The 23,235-nt window shown below is 40.9% G+C and overlaps 1 protein-coding gene across 1 annotated transcript in view; it reads right to left on the reverse strand.

The window, feature by feature from the left end:
• Nucleotides 1-23,235, reverse strand: part of LOC109408294 (ATP-binding cassette sub-family G member 5) — a 75,232-nt gene that overhangs the window by 25,637 nt on the left and 26,360 nt on the right. The window lies entirely within an intron of this gene.

Raw genomic sequence — 23,235 nt, forward strand, 5'->3', positions numbered from 1 at the left:
ATTTCATCCCGAACAATCGAGCCTTTTGTTTTATTTGAACATTTTTGTGTAAGGAAACTTTGCCATTGTATCTCCTAAAAATTCCTGGAGAATGACTGTAAATCACTCCACGAATTCCATCTAGGAATATTATAAGAAACTTCTTCTTGCGATTCCTACAGAAATTCTCCATGAACTTCAACTGTGTATATTTATCCAGGAATGGCGTTTGGATATTCCTGCTGGAGTATTATACTTCTGGAGGTTTCTGCCGAAATTTCTGATGATTCCTCTAAAAAGTGCTTCTGGATTTTTTTCCGAGAATTCTATCTGAGGATTACCCCAGGATGCCAGGAGTTCATTCACGAATGCATTCTTCTGAAGATATCTGCAGGAATTCCTTCAGAGCTTCCTTTAGGGAGTTCCAACAAAATTTATTCTAGTATTCCATAGAGAGTTTTGCCCGGAGATTAGTCCAGGAATTAGATCTACGTATTTCTCCAGGAACTCCCGGAAATTCCCAAAAAGAAATCCTGGAGGATTTCCAAAAGAAACTCCTGGAAGACTACCAGAAGCAATTTCTGTAAGACTCATAGAAACAAAAACTCCCTGAAGATTCCCATAAGCAGCCTCAGCAGTAACTCTTGGAGAAATTCCAGAAAGTACTTCTGGATGATTCCAAGAATAACTGCTGGAAGATTACCAGTAGAAACTTCTGAAGGACTCTTACATTGATCTCCTGGAGGATTTGCAGAAGGATTTTATGGAGGATACACAGAAAATACTACTGAAACATTTCCAGAATGAACCATGAACCCCAGGAAGGCTCCCAGAATAAAATTTTGGAGCATTTTCAGATGGATATCCTGGAGAATTTAAAAGGCTATTATATAAGCTCTTGGGGGAATCTAAAAACGAATTAATTGACGAGTTTCAAAAGGAACTCCAACTCCCAAGTAACATTTTAAGTTTTGTTCGGCTCTACAAGAGATCTTCATGACCAATTTTATAAAACTTTCAATAAAACTGAATCATTCATCAAAACCTCTTGATAACCTCTTTAAGAGTATCTTCCGGCTAAGTGGACCACTCTCGGAGAGGTTTTGCAAACCGCATTAAGAGTAGCAATAAACCCGTTTTAAAACCTAGTTGAAATATTTCCCATTCTCGATTGTTGTTGTTTTTTTTTTTCAACAATAACTATGACAGCTCAAGATGCAGAGAAGCTTCTTCGATGGTACGTAAAGTTCAGGAGGATACATCATTCGTAAGTAGAAAGCGATTATTTCAAAGTAGTATTTTAGTAGTTATTGTGCTGTTAGGCTTATGCGCATTCGAATTTACCGTGAATATTGGGGTTGCAGAATCATAAAATTAATGCGCTTCGAAAATAGTGAATATTATCATCTTGGAATGAAATAAATCAATTTGTGAATTTAGTAAAACTATCCCGAATCACAAGTAAACTCAGCAGAGGGAGTTTATTTATGTGAGCAAGTTATGAAAATGGTTGCAAACTACCAATTCATTGCTAATTTAAGCAAAATTAACTATTTTTCATTCACGTAAGCCAATTGTTCAATATGGCGACGACCATAATCAGCGAAAATAAAACGAAAGCAAGTTTACTTTTATGATGACCACAATAAATCTAGCAGTGTCGTAGTTTCTGCTTTTCCACCAACAGATGTCGTTACTAATCGAACGGATCGCCACCTGTTGAGAGTTTTAACAGTTTTATTGCGATAATAATGATTGCCAGAAGGTTTACATATCGGAAAGTTTTGTTTACTCTTAAAATATGTCTTTATGGATATCTTCAAGTATACTATAAAAAATGTTATTATTGGTTTTCATAAAAGCAGTCATAAAACTGTGAGTTTTAATTGTTGCTGTAATAAAACCTTAATAAAAATCAAGCAAAACCAATCAGCGATGGAATTGTTACTTGGGTTCTGCAGCATTTTCGAAAAAACTCCTGAAATACTGCCAGACCAGAAGCAATTACCAAAAGACTAAGAAAAAACAAAACACTGAGGTTTCCAATGAAAAGCAAAAACTTTTGGAGGAGTCCTAAAAATAAACTCTATAGGACAGTCGTCAGCTAGCTCTTGTTCGATGCAGTAGTCCCTTCTGGCTGTGTCTTGCCTCTCGTGTTGTGCTATTGTGTGGCTCCAACAATGGATACCGCACGCAAGAATACGCTGGTCGTTGATTTCAGCGTGCTACCTACCCGGCTCAATGCAGCACAAGTGCACAGTTTTCTTGTGGATAAAATTAAACTCGACATCACAAAAGTGAAGAATCTACAGCTACATAGCATCCGAAAGCATGCTCTCATCGAGTTTGGTAGCATGGACGCAGCAGAGACATCGGCTGCTTCGCACAACCTGAAGCATTCAATACAAGTAGCACAGAGAACAGACATCCAGGCTAGAACAAATTTCATTCGGAAAGTTGTGTAAGGATTTGAATCTTCACTTGAGTAAAGTTGCAAACCAATATATGATGAAAACACTAACGCCGCCAAACACCATATTGCCACAGTCAGTGGTGAATTGAAACATTTCAAGTGGTGAATTAAATTTGTATGGGAAATTAACCGATTGCAGCGCCACGCTATTGCCACTTGTGTTGCCGATTTCAAATGGCCGTTAAATTCCTTACACAGTTTCGGAACTGGACTTGGATGTCTGTTCTCTGTGCAAGTAGACACCAAAAAGTTTCTCATTCCAGTCTTCATTGAAGATACTTCTACTAATGTGAGAATTCACGATTTGCCACCCGGTATGCCAAATGCTGTCATTGCAGAGCATATGAAGCAATACGGACGTGTGAAATCTGTTGTACGTGAACTGTGGAAGAAATACTTCCCTGGAACACCCAACGGAGTTCGTGTAGTTCGTATCGAACTGGAGAAGCATGTTCCTTCATATATCCAAATTCAGAATCAAATGAGTTCGGTGTCTTACCGAAATCAACCAATCACTTGCCGAAGCTGCTCACAACGATCGCATCCAAACATGAAGTGTTCCGAAGCAGGGAAAACGAAGAAGCCAAGTTACACCACTGATACTGAACCGCAGCGGCAAAACAATCTACCATTTCAACCAACCAACGACAAAAACTACAAGGCTGACGACAAAGCAGAACCAGCGAGAGAAACGAAAAGGAAACGTGATGCTATAGAAACACAAGAGTCTGATATAATCGAAATTGACTGCGCAGTTGAACAGACCGATGACGATACAATGCCGACGAAGGGAACGGAGGAATGGACTGTCTACCACTGCAGAAAGCTCGATCGAATTATGGAAGAAAATAAAAAGTTATTTGCAAAATGTGACCTTGTACTTAAAAAGAAATAAAGTTAGCTTAGAGATGAATGCCCCTAGAGGGCAAAATCTCTTTAAATAAATAAAAAAAAAAAAAAAAAAACTCTATAGGATTTGCACAAGGAACTCCAGGAGAACTCCTAGAAAAAAAAAACTGCTGGAAGTTTGCCAATAGAATCTCCTTGAGTTTTTGGAGAATTTTCAGAAGGATCTTCTGAGGGACCCAGACAAAACTACTGGAACATTTCCAGAATAACCCATGAACTCCAGGAAGGCTCCCAGAAGGAACTTCTGGAACATTTATACTGCTGGAGGATTACAAGAGGAAACTCCTAGAGGAAATCAAGAAGAAAACTTTTGTAGGATACCCAGCAAGAAATACTGGAGAATTTCCAAAGACGATTCTGGAGAGAAACTCTTGGAGAAGGGAAGAAGCTTCTTTTTGATGAATTTCAAAAGGAACTCCTGCTGTAACCCAAGGAAAAACTTTGTCAAAGGCCCAGAGGAAACTCCTGGAGAAATTACTGGGCAAATCATCAAAGAATTGGAATTTGATTTATTTGAACTTGCAGTTTTTGATGTGCAATTCCAGAAGGATTTCCGGAAAAATGCCAAAACTTTGAAGAATGTGAAACAAATTCATGCCGGAATTCCAGAAAAACAAAATTAGAGGAATCACAGAAGGAACACCAAGATAAATCTCTGCAGGAATTTCTGGTAAAATTGCAGAAGAAAAGAAAAGTCTTAGAACAGATTTCGCGCAGATACCTCTGACCAAAACTCCATACGAATTCTTGGAAGAAAGAACACATGGGTGAATTTCAGAAGAAACTCCTGGAGACATTTCTCGTAGGTAAAACCCGGAATGAACTTTTTGAAGCATTCAAATTTCTGATGGAACTCTTGAAGGAATCTCCGTAGAAATTCAAACAAAAAAAAAGTTCAGAAAGGAAGATCTGGTTCCTTCAGCTCCTTCATGAAAAAATCCTAAAATGAACTCCTGTAGCATTCTCAGGGCTTGGCAACTCTTTTAAGTAACCAGAAGAAACTTCTAACGAATTCCATAGAAAATCTCAGAATAAATAAAGATTCTTTTTTGTGTAACAATTAGGCCGGAACAAATCTCATTTTCTTCTTTTGTCACTTTGCTCGTTGACTTGTCAAGGGTGGGGGGGGGGGGTGAGGTGCCCAAAAAATCAGGCAAAATCGTCAAGCTCATCGGATCTGTTAAGAAATTTTCTCGACGATTCTAATTTCATTTTAATTTTTTTTTAATTTCTTAAATAATTCATTTGTATCCCCCCTCAAAATGTTGAATTCCGACAAAAAATTTCCAAGGGGGTGACATAAGAGAAAATCGAAATTAATGTCAGCCTTAACGAAATTCCCAGGAGATAACTGGGGAATATCCTGGACTGAAAAGAACAAAAAATTTCAGCTGGAGTCGAGCGCGGTCAAAATTGCTGGTCAACCAGCAAAATATGCTGTCAATACACATTGCTGGAGATCCAGCAAAAAATATTTTGCTGGATCGATTGCTGTATTTACAGCTTGTCAAAAACCAGCAAAATTTTGCTGGTTTCCAGCGAAATAAAAATAGTGTGTAAAACTAAAATATCAATTTTTAAAACTAACTCAATTACATATTAATTTCTACAATACCCATTGAGGAGCCCCTCGTTCCGCCGTCCAGAACGTAAACAAAACTTATAAATTCCAGCTGCAACACCAAACAAGATTTTCTTCTGCCAAAACGTCAAGCTTCACCAAAAGTTCCCACGAAAACCCGTTGTTTTCGGGAGCGTATGTTATCTACATGATGTTGGCATGGAAGGACATGATTTTGTGAATTTAATGGGAAAACAAATATTTCCGTAGGGTCGACCTGCCTTGACGTAGCCAGCTTTTTCTTTTTTCTAACTCACTCTTTTAAACAGACACGAGAAAGAGCGGGATGCAAGAGGGGGCCTGTGTCCCCTCTTTCATCCTTCTTTTTTCGTGTTTGTTTAGGAGAGTGAGTGAGAAAAAAGAAAAAGCTAGCTACGCCAAATGTTTGCCACAAAAAAAAAAACAAAAAAAATGTTTACATTTATTTCTCTCATAACCTGTCGAAAGATGTTTTAAAGATGGATTGCATTGGTTTCAAATGCGTATACTCCGCGGAGCAAAAAGTTATGGCGAAGCGTGCGAACAGATCCAACGTTGAGCGTGCTAGGTATGTACATGTTGCAAATGGTGCAAATGCCGAAAGGATTCTGGGTGGAAACTGTTGCTACTGCAGCGTGCCTGCTGAATCGTTCTCTTACCAAAGGTCATGACATCACCCCGAAGGTAAGATGGTCTAGCAAAAAGTCGAATCTGTCCCATGTTAGAAATTTCAGAACTCGGGTTTTGGGTCTTCGTCCCAAAACAAAAATGCAAGAAATGGGACGCAAAATCCGAGGAATGCGTTCCGACGAAGAAACCAAGGGGTACAGGCTGTACAACCTGAAGTCGAAGACGATTACCGTAAACCGGGGTCAAATTGATCTCCGGCTCGAAATTGGTCAGACGTTTTTCCATTGGATAAAGTATACTTTAAAAAATTTTGATGCAAATATTGTTTGGTATCTGTCCAATAGCACAATACTTAAAAAGAAACTATGTAAAATATGCTCAACCTAACTGAAAAACGTCACATACTTCCAGGCAAGCATCCTCCACCCTTGGAGCTCCGAAAAAGGTCTTCCCAGTTCTCTTCTTTCTCAGAAACGAAAGTAACACTCTTGGGATCCAGAAACCAGCATGGGCCCAACAAACATCCCGAAGCGAGGTTCCCATTTCACGTGATGCAACTGACCCAAGAGCAGGATTTCAGCAACGGCGGAAGATCCGTACACCCATCAGGAGGCACCGGCGCGTGACGACTCCGAACGGAGGAATACAACAATGCATAATGAATACCAAGCGCTCATGGAAAACACCCTCCTGACAGGAAGAAAGGCTATCAAGTGCAAGTGGGTCACTGTCGGGAACATCGACCACTACAAGGCACGACTAGTCATCAAGAGCTACTCTCAGCGAAAGTGGGTCAACTACGACGAAACCTACTCGCCAGTGGTTCGTCACAGTTCGCTTCGGTCTAGGTTTCGGTACCTTTTTGCACTTACTGCTAAACACCATCTCCTAGTTGACCTATAAGTTTCGAGCAACCTGGAAAGCGGCCAATGGTGTGCCGTTTAAATAAAGCCCTGTGTATAGGCTGAAACAGTCGAGTCGCTTATGGAACGCGAAACTCGATGCAGCCCTCAGGGCTGCAGACTTCTAGGTACGACCCGTGCTTGTACTAGAAGTTCATTCGACGGCAAGATTCATGTTCACATCTGTTTCAACCTTAGTTCGCGCTAATCGTTATTATTGCGTGCTAAAAAAAAATATCCAGAAATGCCGGGAAAACTGAGTCCTAACCCACCACCTGTTCATCGACTTCAAGGCGGCGTACAACTGCACAGAGCAATGAACATTAAGGATGTGAACAGCTTACCCGAGAAGCTTACTAGACTGGTAAAAGCAACGATGAACGATGTATGAAAAAGCATATGGCTTTTTGTTGAACATCTAGTTCAATCGAATCTCAGCTGGGACTGCGACAAGGTGACAGACTTTCCTGCCTACCTATCACTCTTTTTTTTCTAAACCATAAGGGGATAATCTGCTCAACAGACACCCTAACAGGAAGGTTAGGGTAGTGTGGGGCTGAGGCCGTCTTCTACAACAAAAGTAAAAGCCTGGACTACTCCCTCCTCGTACCCACTAAACACATTCCTATGGTCGCCAAACCCTACGTCTCTCCGTAACCACCAAGAAGGTATTGCTTCAGAGAGGGGCTAGTGCACATCGCACCCTCAAGGTTAGCTGCGTAGCCTAGCTGCAACGAACATCGATGACTCGCTCTGGAGAGTCCATCACGGTAACATGCTGGCGCTTAGCCAGTTTCCCGGGTGGTCCTCGCCACTCCCTTTGTCCTCGGAAGGTGGGCAGGGTCAACCCCGCCCGCGCCCAACTGCTTTGCAGACATCAAGAACTGATGCCCACGTGCAACCCGATCTGACCTGCCCGCAAAGGAAGGTTATCACTACCCTTCAGGCCCTATCAGATGCACCCGAAGGTTGCAGACAGCAGGGTCTCACCTACCCCGACCCTTGTCGGGGACCCCTTTCCAACCGCGGGCTCGGATCCAACCCAGTAGACCGACGCCACGACAGCACCGCTACCGGGACTTCCTCTCCGCGGCCACTTAATCGCTGTAAGGGTCGATCTCGACTGCAGGGCACCGGTATGACCTACGAAGCCGACTTCGAACCCCTGGACCACCTCTTGTTTTGCATCTGAACTAGCCATTCTCTGAGTCCACGCGCCACCTCCTCTGTAGCTCCCAGACGATATGGGTGATAGCCGTTGAAACGGCGTTCCAGCCAAACTCATCCCTACACATCCTCTGGACCAAGTTGTCCGGGTTTGTGTCCTCCCCGCATGTGGCAAGCATGCGGTCATGCATTGTGCGAAAACGCGGGCACACGAACAAAACGTGTTCCGCCGTTTCCTCTAAACCATTGCACACTGGGCATTCGGGAGAATCCGCATGCCCGAAACGGTGTAGATACTGTCGGAAGCAACCATGACCTGTAAGGACCTGTGTCAGGTGGAATGTAACTTCCCCATGGCGCCTATTAATCCAATCCAACTATCTACCCTCGGTATCAACCTATGGGTCCACCTTCCTTTGGTGGAACTGTCCCACGCGCGCTGCCATTTGACCATAGAGGCCATCCTGGCAGTCCTGCGTATGCCTCTTGTGCCGCGCATTTCGAAGCACTCCATGTCCTCACTGATAAGAATGCTGAAAGGCACCATACCAGTAATGACGCAGAGAGCGTCGTGTGACACGGTACGGTATTAGCGTGGTTCAAAAAATCATTTTTGCTCCACACCGCTTATTCGAATCCTAACCAGATTAAATATATGCCTTCTCCCAAAATTTGAGCTCATTTGGTTGAAAATTGAGACTGCACAAGCCCTTCAAAGTTTGTATGGGAATTACTATGGGAAAACGATGTTTTTCATTCAATCCACCGTAGCATTTCCCCAAGTGCCCTAGTAGGTTAGTCGACCCTTGGTAATCCTAGGCTACTTTATCAGCTACAACTTTGCCGAAGACCGCATTCAAATCGGACGCCTCATTAATTAGTTATCGATTTGTATCCAACTGGGCAAACTTTAACAGTGATCCTCCAGCCTCCCAACAGGCAACATTGCTGCATATGGCGCCAAAGATAGCACACTGAAATCATGGCTACTATGTTTCACTGCAAAATGCAGTGTAGGCGAATGATTGGACAACGATGTGTTCTTTACAGTGGTTTATTACAGAATAATCCTAACATGTCATTTTGTCAGAGTCATAGCCTACTTAATGTTAGATTCATTCACCTTAACCTACTACAACTCGGCCATCCTGACAATCTCGATGTCCTCATCGAGCTGATCAAAATTCGAGTTATCATCATCCATCCATTTTCTCATGTTTTGTGGTGAGCAAATCGCGTTAAATGGAACATTTGAAACTTGAAGCCCATCTATATCAACTATGACATATCTATCATTTGGCAATATTTTAGAAATTTTATATGGACCCTTAAACTTTGGAGATAATTTTTGAGAATCGACACACTTTAATACAATAAAATCACCTTCTTTATAATTGGTTATACTTATTCGCTTTTTATCCATTATTTTCTTATTGTAATTTTGCATTTCCAAATTATTTTCTTGAGCTTTGACTCTTATGTCATTGATATTTTGCATTTCTCTCGATGGTTGTCTATTACGAACAAAAGATTCCAAATTGAAATTTTCACTATGTATACTATTCTGTAATTGGCCGAACAATAGCATACTAGGATAATTTGGAATTGATTTATTAAAAGTATTGTTGAAAACAAATTCTACTTTCGGTAATAATTTGTCTCATTTTTGATTAGTTTCACTACACATTTTTGCCAACATAGGTGTTAATGTTTTGTTCATTCTCTCTACCTGTCCATTTGCTTGTGGAGTACGAACTGCTGTTCTCACATGTTGAATATAATTTGTTTTCAAAAAATCTTCGAATTTTTTGGATGTAAAACCAGTCCCACAATCAGTGATAATTCTTGCTGGTTTGCTATAGAAATTTATGTAACTGCCTAAATGGTGTAACACTTCATCAGAATTAGTTGTTTTAGTAGGTAACATTTTTGTAAATTTAGTAAACGCATCGGTTATTATTAAAATATATTTAAATTTACAATTCTGCTGAATTTTGATTGGTCCATAATGATCTAAATGCAAAGTATCAAATGGAATGTTTCCCTTTTCCACTATTTTCAAAAACCCTTCTTTTTTACCAATTGGATTGTAGAAAATGCATGTCAAACAATTTTTAACATGTTTCTTAACAATTTTTTTCATACATGAAAACCAAAAGTTCTTTTTAATCTCTAGCATAGTTTTTTCGATACCTATATGTCCGCAATTATCATGACACATCCTTAAAACATTATCAATCATGTTTTAGGAACAACTAATAAGTTTTTGCCATTATCTTTCCTAAATAAAACTCCATCAAGTAACACAAAATTTGGAAATGTGGAAGTTTCTAAATATTGTTTTATATTTTTCAACTTTAAGTCATGTTCTTGAGCGATTATAATATTACTCTCTATCTGAGAATCATTTAGCAATCCAATTATATTTTCTGTCACTTTCTCCTTTTGCTTATTACTTTTTCACTCATATGAAGTCGGCTAAGCGCGTCAACATGCTTCATTTTCTCCTCTTTTCTATATTCTAAATCAAAATCATAACTCTCTAAAAACAGGGCCCATCTATTTATTTTTGGATTGATTTCCTTTTTCTTTAAGGTTTGAACCAACGCGTTACAATCTGTAAATATTTTGAAACTTTTTTCAGCTAACATACATGGAATCTTTTGATAGCATGAATGACCGCTAAGATTTCTAACTCGAAGCTGTGAAGTTTTGATTCATATTCATCCGTTTTTTTACTAAAGAAGCTGACAGGATGAAGTTTGTTATCTGATTGTTTCTGCAATAATATTGCCCCAAATCCAAATGAGCTGGCGTCACAATGCAGTTCAGTTTCTGCAAGCGGATCGAAAATTGCGAGAATAGGAGCTGTAATCAGTTTTTGTTTCAAAAGATTAAAAGCATTACTTTCTTCTTCATTAAAATAAAATACGGCATCTTCTTGATAAAGACCGGAGAATGTTGGCAGCATCGATGAAAGCTCTTCAGGGCGTAGATTGTTGCTTGGTAACATTTTTTGTGTAAGGGAATTCAAATATGAGGAACTTGCTGATCTAACTTCACTAACGGTGGGTTGTTGATTGTGGATTGCGGAAGCGGCCGATGCTGGAGTTACATACTCGTCGATTGCCCACCGAATAGTTTAATCATCATGAGTAAAGATTTCGATTCTGGATAAAAATCGGTAACTAATTAATGATGCGTTCGATTTGAATGCGGTCTTTTGCAAAGTTGTAGCTGATAAAGTAGCCTAGGATTACCAAGGGTCGACTAACCCACTAGGGCACTTGGGGAAATGCTACGGTGGATTGAATGAAAAATATCGTTTTCCCATAGTAATTCCCATACAAACTTTGAAGGGCTTGTGCAGTCTCAATTTTCAACCAAATGAGCTCAAATTTTGGGAGAAGGCATATAATCTGGATAGGAATCAAATAAGCGGTGTGGAGCAAAAACGATTTTTTGAACCACGCTAGTACGGTATGCGCTCGCAACCCTCAGGCACATAAGCCTGTAAGTACTTTCCAGCTTCCGTCGGTAGCATTCAGTACTTAGCGCGGTGCCCCACGCCGGGCCGCCATACCTAAGTATGGACGTAGCAACACGAGCCAGAAGCTTGCGCTTACTGGCGTACACCCCAGAGCTATTGGACATCATCCGGGACAGTGCCGCAATAGCTGTGGAGGCTCTTTTACAGGCATAATCGACGTGGCTACCGAAGGTAAGCTTATCATCGATCATCACGCCCAAGTGCTTGACGGAGCGCTTTGACAGGATAGTGCACTCTCCTACACTGATCTCCGTCTGCTGCTTCGACTTCAGGTTGTTAACAACCGTCACCTCTGTCTTGTGGTGAGCCAGCTCCAGTTTTCTGGACCGCATCCACGCCTCCACAACCTTGATCGAGTGGTTGGTAGTCAACTTTACCTCCTCGATCGTTTCACCGTAGACTTCGAGCGTAATGTCGTCGGCAAGTCCGACAATCACCACTCACACTGGGTACTCTAACCTCAACACCTCGTCGTACATACCCATCACACTGGAAGGTGTAATGCGACAAGCCGGCCAATGCGTCTGTTTTAAGGACAACATGGAGATTATCGCTAGAACGGTGAAAGGTGGCAGAACTGTACACCCACCTGAAACGTGAAGCAGCAAAAGTAGTATGGATAGTGAATGCGGCTGAAACAAAGTACATGCTGGTAGGTGGGACTGAGCGAGACAGGACAAGCCTTGACAGCAATGTTACGAGAGACAAGGTTACTTTCGAGGCGTCCTTACTAACGGCCGACAATAACGTAAGTCGTGAAATATGAAGGTGCGTCATCAGTGGAAAACGTGTGGACTCCAGAATAAACTGTGGCCCAAATAGATTCACTCCCGCAACATGTGCAAAAGGATGAACCGCGAGGTTGCTGCATTCACCGGTGAAACCAACATCCAGAAAGTGGCTAGAGCTAGACGGTTACGGTGGGCAGGGCATGTTGCAAGAATGCTGGACATCAACCCTGCTAAGTTTGTGTTTGCTGATTCGCTGGTTGGTTGCGTGAAGCGCAGACAGTAGAGCGTGATTTGGCAAGCGTTGGACGTGACCGAAGTAGGACAGCCGCAGCTGCAAATCGAGTATTATGAAGGGAAATTGTTGATTAAGTGTTATAATGAATTCAATATCAAAACTGAATAAATGAAAAACAAAAATCCTTTCCTGAATAACTTCCATTTCTGAAATCTATCAATTGTTCCGTAAACTCTCGATTCTACAGTCTATAAGACTAGACAAGACAATACTATTTCGGATACCTACTTAGAACATCCGAGGCTGCAGCACTAGGCTTCGCAATTCCGAATCAAAGAAACGACTGGTACGACGGCGAATGTGAACAGTTGAAAATACGAGAAGAATGCAGCATGGGCGAGAATGCTGCAACACCGTACGAGAGCGAATGAGGCACGCTACAGACAGGCGCGGCACAGCCAGAACTTAGTCTTCCGGAAGAAAAAGCGCCAGCTGGAAGAACGAGATCGTGAAGCGATGGAAGAGCTGTACCGCACTAAGGGCACACGAAAGTTCTACGAGAAGCAGAACCGCTCGCGCAGAGGCTTTGTGCCACAAGTCGACATGTGCCGAGACAATCACGGGAATCTTCTCACGAGCGAGCTTGAGGTGGTCGAGACATGGCAGCAGCATTATGATGAGTACTTCAATGGCGACGTTGCAAGTACCGAAGGTGGCGTGGTAACAGATTTAGGAGTATGTGCACAGGACGAAAGACTTCCGGCCCCTGACCTTCAAGAGATTGAGGAGGAGGTTAGCCGGTTGAAAAACAACAAAGCCGCTGGAGCAGATCAACTACCAAGCGAGCTTCTAAAATACGGTGGAGAAGCACTGGTGAGAGCACTACACTGGGTCATTACCAAGATTTGGGAGGAGGAAGTATTACCGGAGGAATGGATGGAAGGTATCGTGTGTCCCATCTACAAAAAGGGCGACAAGTTGGATTGCGGGAACTACCGCGCGATCACACTACTGAGCGCTGCCTACAAGATACTCTCTCAAATTTTATGCCGCCGTCTATCACCGATTGCAAGAGAGTTCGTGGGGCAATATCAGGCTGGATTTATGGGCGAACGCGCTACAACGCACCAGATGTTCACCATCCGCCAGGTGTTGCAGAAATGCCGCGAATACAACGTGCCCACACATCACATGTTCATCGATTTCAAATCGGCGTATGATACAATCGATCGAGAACAGCTATGGCAGATTATGCACGAATACGGATTCCCGGATAAACTGATACGATAGATCAAGGCGACGATGGATCGAGTGATGTGCGTAGTTCGAGTATCAGGGACACTCTCGAGTCCCTTCGAATCTCGCAGAGGGTTACGGCAAGGTGATGGTCTTTCGTGCTTGCTATTTAACATTGCTTTAGAGGGTGTAATTAGGAGAGCGGGGATAAACACGAGTGGAACGATTTTCACGAAGTCCGTTCAGCTGCTTGGTTTCGCTGATGATATTGATATTATTGCTCGTAAATTTGAGACGATGGCGAAAACGTACATCCGACTAAAGAGTGAAGCCAGGCGAATCGGATTAGTCATTAATGTGTCGAAGACAAAGTACATGATGGCAAAGAGATCCAGAGAGGAATCACCGCGCCCGCCACCCCGAATTCATATCGACGGTGATGAAATCGAGGCGGTTGAAGAATTCGTGTACTTGGGCTCACTGGTGACCGACGACAACGACACCAGCAGAGAAATTCAGAGGCGCATTGTGGCAGGAAATCGTGCCTACTTTGGACTCCGCAGAACTCTACGATCGAATAAAGTTCGCCGTATCACGAAGTTAACCATCTACAAAACGCTAATTAGACCGGTCGTCCTCTATGGGCACGAAACATGGACCCTACTGGCAGAGGACCAACGCGCCCTTGTAGTTTTCGAACGGAAGGTGTTGCGTACCATCTACGGCGGAGTGCAGATGGAAGACGGGACTTGGAGAAGGCGAATGAACCACGAGCTGCATCAGCTGCTGAGAGAACCAACCATCGTCAACACCACGAAAATCGGGAGGCTACGGTGGGCGGGTCACGTCATCAGGATGTCGGATAGCAACCCGATTAAAATGGTTCTCGAGAGTCATCCGACCGGTACAAGAAGACGTGGAGCGCAGCGAGCTAGGTGGGTCGACCAAGTGGAGGACGATCTGCGGACCCTTTGCAGACTGCGGAACTGGAAATGTACAGCCATGGACCGAGTAGAGAGGTCACTCAGGCCAGGCCTTAGTCTGATCGGATTTCAAAACTAGACTAAAGTTTAGTTGATTCTGCGTTAGAAGCATTGAACATATGCTGCTCATCAAAAGTATGTAAAGGTTATCAGTTACATTCATAGATCTTAAGGCTTTCAGTCTTAGTCTTCAATGTTACCAATATTAGGCCATATTAAGGACAGACTTGTTAGAATACCAAAATGGCCCTCACAATGGTCGACTTTGGCACCTACTCACGATTTTGAGGGCACAAATCTCTACGTAAACAAAACCAGTGTACCTGATCTTCTTATTTTAAGCTTATTACAAGTGAGCAAGAACCGAATAATAAAATATACTGTTGTTTGAAGCTTGCTTCTAGACCATAGTTTCCCAAACTGTGGGTCGCGACCCCCCTGGGGGGTCGCAGGCCTCCACTCGGGGTGTCGCGAAAGATAGTTTGGATTTGCAATTTCAGTCTATGCTTCTCAATATCTCACCTAATCTGGATTGTTTTTAATACTTTAATAGTGAGCTAGGTCAGAATAAATAAATTTATCGTATTTCTTATTCCTTTATTCTTTTTTTGTTTGAAAATTATAGGTAAATTTAAAATGTGATTTAAAAATCTATATAAATTTCATCAAATGGTAGGTAGGTTCTCATCTAATTTTCAGTGTTCGAAAAGTTTTGTCTCATCTTCCTGAGATTGCCGGAAATATAAAATAAACTTCTAATTGTGAGATCCAGCGGTCAAAAAAAAAATAACTACTGTTCAGCAAAACTCTATTTAAGAATGTTCGTTTGTTTATCACTAACCACAAATTCATAGATACATCGGTTATCATAGTTAAAGTGCAATTTATACTTTTAAGTTGCTCTGCTAAAGTGGCTCGCCAAGCTATTACTCAGCTATGTTTTTCGGAAGTTTTCACTGGGGGGTCGCGAAATGACCGTCCAGTGACCAAGGGGGTCGCTAACCCGAAAAGTTTGGGAACCTATGTTCTAGACATTTCTGCGTCTGAAGTTCTGATGCACTGTTCAAGCGGGATTTCAAGACGTTTGTCCTTAAAGCTAATATGTTCAGACCAGTTACCGTATCGTTTTTTTTTTTTGTGAAAACTGGCAACCCATTTCACCATTCAACCGTGCGCAAATTTTGTTCCAACCACCACTATTATATGCTTTTGCTACGAGTCGTGCCACCAACTGTACGAACCGTTTCTTTGTGCATTTTTTTTTGTTGTTGGTTTCGAAGGTATTTCTTCTTTGATATTCACTACTTCAGGTTTTAACCCAAACATCAAAATCAACATTGTGGTGGCACACAACACACTCACTTCTCGACATTGCTTTGCTTCTCCATGGAGTTGCTGCTGGCTGCAGGCTGAGAGGCTATCGCACTATGGATGTGCTCGCCCCGTGTGCCTGCCTATCGGAGCGAAGCGTGACAAAATGTGTGTTGAAGTACCAACAGCAGCAACAACAACAACGAAAACAGCACAAACTACGAAGCCAAACATTTCGGTGGATGGACGTTCAAGATAGCAAAACGTGCAACGCTAACTTTTTTTTGCCTTCCTGCGTGCCTTTGATGATGTGCTTTTCTCCGTGCCGTTGGCTATCCAAAGCCATCCTTGCTGCTTGTTTGCCTGCCTTCCCTGCCTCAATGCTCCACAGGTGTGTTGGGTATATGCTGGTAGGATTACGGGGTAGATTGCGCCCCTTGACTTCCACGACCGCCGTTACTAAACTTCGGTTACGTCTACCCTTCTTGGTGCCTACGTTCTCCATGCCTTTCAGTTGCTTATCAAAGTGCTCCTTCCACCTTTCAATCACGTAGGTGAGCGCGCGTTCGTCTGTGAACAAGCTTCCGTGTTAATGTCTGCCCATAACCGCTGAAGTCCGGCGATCGGGACACATGTGCCAGGAGCTAAATTCCCGTCAAAGGATGAAATACCTCTAGCTTCCATCCCAAACGGAGCATTTCACACTTATTCCTCCAACCCCCATGTTTTGGAAAGGCAGCACTGCAGCAACAACAACAACAACCACTTCATAACCATCAACGTTCCTCGTGCTCACGAAAGAAACCAGTCCGATCGGCTATGGCGGGCACACAGCTTGCTCAAGTCACGCACATTGCGACGTGTTTTTGGTTGAGTTCTGGCGTTCTTGTGCTTCTTCGTGTCGTCTAGCCAGCCCCGTGGAGCGTGGAACGAAAGGCGATGGCGTGGCTTCGTGTAAGAACTGATCTGCGATAAAAAGTCGTTGTTCTATGCGGAACAAAGCAAGCTGCGCATGACGAACAGCGATTAATCCGAGGGTGTACGTAGCATGCTATGTTGCTACCGAGTCGTGAGAGAGTCATCATCAGCACTCACGATTTGTGAGACGATCGTGATTTCATAATTCTCCTTCGTGGATAGAATTTTGTTTGACCCTCAGATCTGAAGAACCAATTGACGATTTGTAATAAAAAGTTGACTGATTAAACACAATGCGGGGAGACTTATCGATCAAATTTCAAGCACAACCCGATGATGGATTTTGCTCTAAAAAATATGATGTTTATTTTGTTATAGATTCAACCCAAGATTCACCCTAAATCTGCACTAAAATACCTGCACCAAATATGAAAGCATGAAGGAGGAAAAGGAGCCTAACCCATTGGCGTAGCTAGGGGGGGTTCCAGGGGTGCCTGGCACCCCCTAGAACATATTCGGCACCCCCTAGAATTTTTCCTAAAATTTTAAAATTTTAGTAAAAAGCAGTATGTTTTTTAAAAACCTAAAATTTAAAACTTCACACAATAATTCTAATATTTTGTAATGACACATGTGAACAAAACTTACGCACACCCGGATTTACTTATATAACTGTTGTACGTTTTGGATATTGGTAGGAACAATCAATAGATTCTACATAGATTCCTCCAGAAATACCTCTATCTACTCATACAGTGATTTCTCTAGGCTTCCTTTTTGGATTCAATTTGGATTCGAAGCAGGCATGATGGGGTTGTACTTACTAGAAATTTCTGCAGAGATTGATCCAGCAAATTCTGCTAGGATTTCTTTGGAAATTCTAACTATGATTCTTATCGGAATTCTTCTAGGGATTCCTCTATTGGAATTTTCTACAGAAATTTCTGGTGGAATTATTCAAGCAATCTTCCTGGGATCCTTTGAGAAGTTCCTCCGGTGATTTTTCCACAATTCTTTTACAGATTTCATTCAGAGATTTTTCCAGAAATTTCTCATGGAATTCCTTCAGGCGCTTATATTGGCCTTTCTCCGGGAATTGTGGCTAAGATTCCTCAAGCAACTCCTGCTGCGATTCTTCCAGCAATGTCACTCCTCCTCTACAAATTCTCACTGTGGTACCTTCTGGAATTCTACTAGGAAAGTTCTTCCGGAAATTCTTCAGGAAGATCTCCCTGAGATTTTTCTATAAAATCCCTTTATTGATTCTTTCATACATTTCTTCAAGGATATATCCGGTACTTTCTACAGAGGTTCTTCCAGAAATTCCACAGGGGATTTCCCCAAGAATTTCTATTGACCTTCCTCCATGAATTTCAGCTGGAATTCTTCAAGTAATTCCCATTAGGACTCCTTCAGAAATACTTCTAGGGATTTCTCCTGGCATACTTACTTGCTGCAATACTTTCGAGAAATCTTCCTGAGATTCCTCCAGAAATTCCTCCTGCGATTCCATCAGGAATTCCTCCAGTATACTTTTACCGATTCCTTCAAGGAGAACTGTAGGTATTCCTCCAAGCATTTGTTAGTGGAATTCTCTTAAGATACCCCTGGCATTGCTGATTCTAGGATTTCTCAAGAAATTACTTCTATGATAGCTCCAGGAATTCTAAGAATTTCTCCAGATATTTCAGCTGTGACTGCTCTAGCAATTCATGCGATTCTTCCTGCTATTCTTCCTCCAGAAATTCTAACTGTGGTATTTCCGAAATTATGCTGCGGATTCTTCTAGAGCTTTCTTCCGGCTTTTTTTTTCTGAGACCCTTTCAGGCAATCTTCCAGGAATTCTTGCAGAAATTCCTTTGGTTTCTCCACCAGGGATTTCTCCAAGGACTCATCCAGGAGTTCCTCCAGAGATTTTATCCAAAAATTTCTCCAGAAAATCCTCAGAGAATTTCTGCAGAAACTCTTTTTGGCCTTCCTCCAAGAAAACCTAAAACAACTCCTCATGTGATTCTTCCATCAATTCCTCCAGAAATTCTTCCTAGTGATTCCTATACGAATTTGTCCCAGCATTATGGCTGGAATTCTTCCTGAGATTCTTTCAGAAAATCCTCCTGCGATTCCTTCATGGCCTTCTCTATAGATTCTTCCAGAATACCTCTACCGGTTCTTGCAGGGACTTCTTTGGGTATTACAAGGATTTTTTCTTTGGATTCATCCCGGCATTCCTGATGGGGTTTCTCTAGAAATTTCTTCTAAGATTTCAGCTGAGGTTTCTACATACAGTGATACATCCCAGAATACTTCTAAGAATACCTCCTGAAATTTTTCCTGTGCTTTCTTCAGAAACTCTCCGGTGATTCCTCCAAGATTGTTTATCCAAGATATTTTGTCCACGGATTGTCTCATAAATTTCCCATGGGATTCCTACAGGAACTCCTCTTGGCCTTCATCCAGAAATTTCAGCTAGATTTCTCAAGCTATTCCGGCTGTGGTTCTTCCAGCAATTCCTCCTAGAACTCCTCCAGTCATTCTTACTGTAATACCTCCCAGAATTCTTCTACGGATTCTACTAAGATTTTTCCAGGGATTCCTTCAGAAACTTGCTAGGAATTTTCAAGACAATCTTCCTAGGAGTCTTACAGAAGTACTTTCGGTGTGTCCTCCTAGAAATCTTTAAAAAAAATCTGGGATTTCTCCAAACAAATCTTGTTGGACTTCTCCACCTCTTAGAAGTCCATAAGCGATTCTAAAGACTCATCCAGGAATTCATGGATTACTCTAGAAATTAATCATGGTATTACACCTGGAACTCATCTTGGCCTTCTTCAAGGAATTCTAGCTGAAGGAATCCCAATAGAAATCTCTAGAGAAATCCCGAAACGAATTTTGGGAATAGTTGGAATTTACAGAGAAATTCTAGGAGGTATACTAGAGAAATCTGTAGTGAAATTTTATAGGAATGTACGGGAAAAACTTGTAGTTAATTGGAAGGCACAGAATGTTGCTAATTGACAAAAGAGAGATGAATTTGTGAAAAAGAATCGCGTTCTGGTGGGAATCGAGAACACACGGCTCTGTATTTGCTAAACCGCAGTATGGCCATTTCTTTGAGGGTTCCTTCGGCATGGTGTTTTTTTTTTATTTTTGAAAATTTCTAAGGTAGTTTCATTGGAATCAAACAAACATTTAAACTTGATAGGAGAGGAAGAAACCACTCTCACTCATAAACAAACTTTAGTTTAAGAAACTGATATTCAGCTTGTTACGTTTCTTGGGAATGCAATCAACAATTCCTTTGGATTTTTTTCTATATTTCAATGGCTATTCCTCCGTAATTATTTTAGTAATTTCTTTTTTAGTTATTTTGCAAATTTCTCAGGCAATTTTATCGTGATTACTTTTGGAATTCTTTATAATTCAATTGTATTTAAATTTATTGTTTCCAAAAATTGCTGAACCGGAAATTCAGAAATTCTCAACTGGACTTACTTAAAGAAAATCCTATGAAATTCACGAAAAAAATCCTAACAAATTTCCAAAGAAGTTGCCGGAAAAAAATCCATCAAAATTATCTTAGAGCTTTTAAAGTAGTTGCCAAAAGAATTAATAAAAAAAAAACTACCAGAGGAATTCCTGATGAAAATAGTAAGACTTTTTAAAGAAATTGGCCAAATCCATTCTCAAAATAAATTTGCAAAATATATCGTATAAAAATTTTCACAAACAAATTTTGAAGAAATTCCCAAAGACTTTTCCGAAGAAAATTTAGAAAGAATTCCACAAGTGATTGCAGTGACAGAATTTTAAAAAAACCACCAGCGATTTTTTTCAAAGAAATTTCGCGAAGGAAATCTCTAAGAAAATTGCCGAATCAATTTCCAAAGGAATTACCGAAGAAGTTCCTAAAGTAATAATAAAAGTTTTCAAGATTTCCAAAGGATTTGATGAAAAAATTCACAAATAAATGTACAATGCGAATAACATCGTTAATGCCCAAGGTGTTCCGAAATCATCTGCTGCAGGAATTCCTTACATGATTACTGAAGAAATCTAGAAGAAATTGTCTAAAGAATTTCTATTTTAATTATAGAAGCGATTTATTAAAGAACTTCCGAAAGAGTTTTCAAAAGAATTGGTGAAGAAATTCCTCATAGCATAGATAATGGAAGTCCAAAAAATCGACGAAAATCGAAAAAAAGTAGAATGACTTGCCGAATACATTTTCAAAAAAAATGTGAGGATGTTCCCAGAGTCAATGTCGAATGAATCACCAAAGACATCACTAAAAGAGTTCCCAAAGGAATTGCCTGAAGAGAAATTAGAGAATTTTAAAAAGCAAATTTCTAAGAATTGTTCACATTAACAAAACATCACTTGAAAGACTACTAAAAAATTGGCGAAGAAACTCCCGAGAAAACATTTCAAAGGATTTGCTAATGAAGTAAAAAAACCAAATAAACTGCTAGTGGAATTGCCAAAGAAATTTCTAAAGTAATTTCCGATGAAATTTTCAAAGGATGCGTAAAAGGTGTTCAGTATCAAATTCCAGAGAAATTAACAAATAAATTCTTAAAGAAATTGCTGAAGAAATTTGCCAAATTCAAAGGAATTACTGAGGGATTTCTAAAAGAAGTCTTAATTCAAATAAATTTCAAACCAATTTCCAAATAAATTGCCGGGAGTATTCCCTGAGGCATTGCCGAAACAATGTTTTGCCGAAAACACAAATCTCTTCATTATACTATAGCACAGAATCAGAATCCTGAGGAGAAAATCGAAATTTGCTTTTAATATTGCGGTCAAACAAAAAATGCAAATATGTATTCCGATTTTACAAGTTCAATGCCACAAAAATTCAGCTTATTGAACGCAGTGGCTTAATTTCCACAACATGGGAGAAAAAAACTCTTACAATTGTTCTTGCAAACTATTTTATAAGGGTTGTTATCATGCAATAAAACAAAGAAGATGCCACGATGAATACAAGTTAAACGCAAATTTGTTGATATTTGATGGTTTCCGAGATTTACACTTCTAATAATTGCTCTGAAAATGTATTCTCAATCAATATATTCAATTCACAAAGGGGTTGTGATGATTGTAAAGTTCAAACTGAAGTTACAAATTCCATGTATTATAGGTAATGAAGTTATCAAGTTCTCATGGCGGCGAGAGCGTTAAGTCAGCACAACGGATCGGATTTTCAATAACAAAAAAAAACTGTTCTTCAAAATATAGTGTGTATAAATTTTCGGGCTTATTTGTCCCGTGACGTAGTATATCAATGTACTAAGAAATTGAAGGTGGATCGATATTTCTTTTTGCAAAAAAAGCAAAACAACCTAGAAGCCACTGAAACTGGCACCCCCAGGCACCCCCTAGGAAAAAATCCTAGATACGCCAATGGCCTAACCGCCGTGCAGCAAATCACCGGAGAAGAAATATAGCTCACAAAGTGTGGTGAGTGACCTTCTCGATCTGAAAGGAAAAGCTTCCGGAGGCAATCCATCGAGAGCAAAATTACCTTTGATCTTTTTTTCACATTTACCTCCCTAGTGTAGATACAATGCAAATAACGCACATAACCAATTGAAGAAACACCTTTCGTTGACATTTCAATAATGTGATTCTGTGAAATTCTGTGCAGTTGGAAATATTTGCGAGAGAAGTCAAATAGAGAGAGGGAGAGAGCGAGATTGACACACCCTCAACAAACTCCACACACTTAAATTAAATCGCCGACCTCAGCAAACGGATTGCCGAGAATCCAACAGCCGAGAATCCGGTGCCGTCTACCCCCGTTGGTTTGAACGACACCTCATGCAAACCAACGGGGTTCATTTTTAATTTGAACTTCTAGTAACCCTGTGGGCATTGAAAAACACACTGATAGTAACCCTTTTTGCTGTTTTGTTTTGATTTTGCGTTCCGTTTCACCACGTGCAAACGATGTGCAGATAAGCGGGGGTCAAATTAAAAAGTGTGCAGATTAGATGCGGTCAAACCAACGGGGGTAAACGGTAATTATTTTCACTGAATCTCGGTAAAAGTTTTACCGAGATGTCGTTAAAACTTTGCCAATATCTCGGTAATCCTACTTTTTACCGAGATCTCGGAAAAGTTCACCGAGACTCGGTAATGGTTTACCGAAATCTCGGTAAAAATTTTACCGAGAATCAGTAAATATTTTACCGAGATATCAGCTGTTGGATTCTCGGCAAACCGTTTACCGAGTTCAATTTCTGAATTTAAGTTTGCACACATAACACATGTTAGCCTGCCAGTAAAGGAACATGTTTACATGCAAAAAATTCACTTTTTAAAAATGCGATTTGAAAAGCTAATCTCACAAGAAAATAGCGATGCAATCGTGTACAACACTGAATAATTTCAAAAATATTTGCTGAATTTCACACACTCTTGAGTGTGAAAGCATCTCTATGAGTAACATTTTGTAACCGTGGAACCAGAATTCGACTCAGCGAGAGCTGGCGAGAGTGAGAGCAGCACTCAATTCAGCGCGCCGAAACGAGAGTAACACTCAATAATGTGAGTTACCGTGTTTTGGTGTGAGTTTTTTGAGAAAAGGTGATTCTTTTCGATTCAAG

Source organism: Aedes albopictus, chromosome 1 (genome assembly GCF_035046485.1).
Source record: "Aedes albopictus strain Foshan chromosome 1, AalbF5, whole genome shotgun sequence".
NCBI lineage: Eukaryota > Metazoa > Arthropoda > Insecta > Diptera > Culicidae > Aedes > Aedes albopictus.